The sequence below is a fragment of the Scylla paramamosain genome, chromosome 16, assembly GCF_035594125.1.
Source record: "Scylla paramamosain isolate STU-SP2022 chromosome 16, ASM3559412v1, whole genome shotgun sequence".
Lineage (NCBI taxonomy): Eukaryota > Metazoa > Arthropoda > Malacostraca > Decapoda > Portunidae > Scylla > Scylla paramamosain.
Window position 1 is genome coordinate 15,210,001 of NC_087166.1, and position 2,500 is coordinate 15,212,500.

At 44.8% G+C, this 2,500-nt stretch overlaps 1 long non-coding RNA gene across 1 annotated transcript in view; it reads right to left on the bottom strand.

Moving 5' to 3' along the window:
- The window catches only part of LOC135107814 (uncharacterized), a 72,765-nt gene that overhangs the window by 69,412 nt on the left and 853 nt on the right, over window positions 1-2,500 (bottom strand). Inside the window, exon 1 of the long non-coding RNA XR_010272007.1 lies at window positions 2,431-2,500. This exon is cut by the window's right edge and continues 853 nt beyond it. This is a non-coding gene — a long non-coding RNA (uncharacterized LOC135107814). The remainder of the gene's footprint in view (window positions 1-2,430) is intronic.

Genomic DNA, 2,500 nt, shown 5'->3' on the forward strand with positions numbered 1-2,500 from the left:
ACGACGGACTTTCAAAATTTCAGAATCAGAAAAGGCGTTTGTGTGTTTATCTTTTTTTTTATTTTTACATTTTTAATACTTGTCTCTCTTTAAATCAACTACACTGTCTACTTATTTTTTTGTATCTTTCACTGTCTCTCTACTGAATTATTTGCATTCGTTTGTAGAATCACTTAAATATGTTTTTTACGTTAACATTATTTTTCTTTTCATTCCCTTTCTCAATTTTTTTTACTCAACCACCTAACCTACATTTTTGTCTCCCTCTATTTCTCTATTAAACTATCATCGCCGTCTCTAAAATCCTGGAGAGAGCGTCTGTTGCGTTTACTTATTTTTAATCCCAAGTCATTTTCTGAATCAACTCCCTTCCTCCCTGCCTGCCTCCCTCCATTCAATTACTCCCTTTCGTCGGCATTTCCCTGTTCATACTTCCTACACGCAGCGGCCGCACATTAGCTATTGCCGCCGCTGTGTAATCTGCTCGCCGCAATCAGCCATTCCCCATAAAGGCTCAATAGGTTATCCTCATCACCACACCGAAAGAATGCATGGAATCTCCTCATTTTCACGTTGCCTCAAAAGCCGCTTCTGGGAGTGACCACCGAAAAGAACAGACAGTGGCAGTGGTGGCGGTGGTGGTAGTTGTGGTAATGATGGATGTATATGGAGAGAGAGAGAGAGAGAGAGAGAGAGAGAGAGAGAGAGAGAGAGAGAGAGAGAGAGAGAGAGAGAGAGAGAGAGAGAGAGAGAGAGAGAGAGAGAGAGAGAGAGAGAGAGAGAGAGAGAGAAATCTTGCAACTACCTCCAACCATCACATCCCAGTTCTTATCTTAATTCAAATCAGTTCATTTGTCAATATATTTTTTTTTCTCATTCCATTAACAGATATGATATTCACTGGATTCGGTGACATCACTACTTGGGGCAACTGTATATGGCATGATCACTTTTCTTGTCATTTACATACTACCGCCGCCACCACCCCTACTTTCACACCTTTATCGTTACCTAGACTGGTATTTTTTTCTCTCTCTCCCTTGTACTTTTACATACCTCCTTCACTTCCCTGGGATCTACGAGTTCCCATCAGAATAAATCAGAGGAGAAACAACAAACAGACAAACAAAAAGGGTGAAAAAAAGGGTGAAATAATGTGGGATGGGGATCACACTCCTCCTCCCTTCTCTTTCTCGGTTTTGAATCCAGAAAAAAAAGGTATTGATAACTTAGAGCGTGTAATGATAACTACATACAGGAAACAAAAGAAAAGCCCACAGCTAAACTTAAATTCATAGTTTTTTTTTCCTCAGTTTCTATCTTCTCTTCATCCCGTCACCGCCTCCGCCGCCGCCTCCGCCCACCACCCTCAGCGTTCAAGTCTCCATCAGAGTCCATTTTCTCTCGTCCTAGCTCCACCACCACAACAGGGGCCGCTGCTGTGTTCCTGGCGTAGGGTGTGTGGTTCGGGGACACGAAAGCGCGGCGACCAAGAGAGTTCATGTACAAGGAAGTCTAACATTCCGGACGTGTTGTTTCACCGCCGAAGTGCAAAATTCTACGTTCACCCATCGAAAAAAAGCGTGAATGTGGCTGCGAGGGTTAGTGTAGTTCCTGGTGAAGGTTCTGCACCCACGTGGCAGCCGCGGGGTCGTCGCTATGGTCGGTATATGAGAGTTCACCGTCCCCGCCGCTCCCCAGAGGTTGGCTTCTCCAGCAGTGAGACGCGCGCGGGTTCAGATATCCACCTTCTGCTTTAACTTTCACAACGCTCAAGTTTGCACATTTTAACCAATACGCTGATGAGTCTCGCGTCCTGGTGAGCCTTTTTTTTTTCGACTGTGTTTTTTCAAGGTTGGCAAGTGAGACGAAACGTGAAAGTGGGCGCGAGTGTGGCGCGAGGATCGGGCTGGCGGGCGGCTCAAGCAAACACACAAACACTACAGTATAAATAAACACAGCTATTCTATTTGCCATCCCATTATTGCTTTGTAGTCCACGATGCTCTTTTGTCATCCTCGCCGCCGACGCTGAGGTCACGCGGGAAATGAAATAAAAAAAGTGAGTGAAATAGCGCGACGGCCATCCCGGATTAATACGGAGAGTCGCTTTGTTCATACTTTTTAGGGTGATAAAACGTGTTGGGGCGAGGGCGTGGAAAAAAGGGTGAAAGCAAAATAATGTGGGATGGGGTGCGTTAATCCAGAAAACAATTAAAAAAGGTAGTTCTTATTTCAGGCGAAGGGATTAATAGAGAGCAGAGGTGAGGGCGGGCGATGCATTTTACAACATGAACTTCCACATTCCTCTCCGACGATGCGCTATAAATCACACACCAATCGCCGGTGTTAAAAAAATAATAAAACCTCAACAAAGATTTAAAAACAAAACAATCTTTTCAACACTTGTGGTTTAGCTTGATTAACTCACCTGTGTGAGCGGGAGACTAGTGGAGGGAAGAATTCCCGGAGGGCGAGGAGGGGAAAGCAGCACTGAAGGG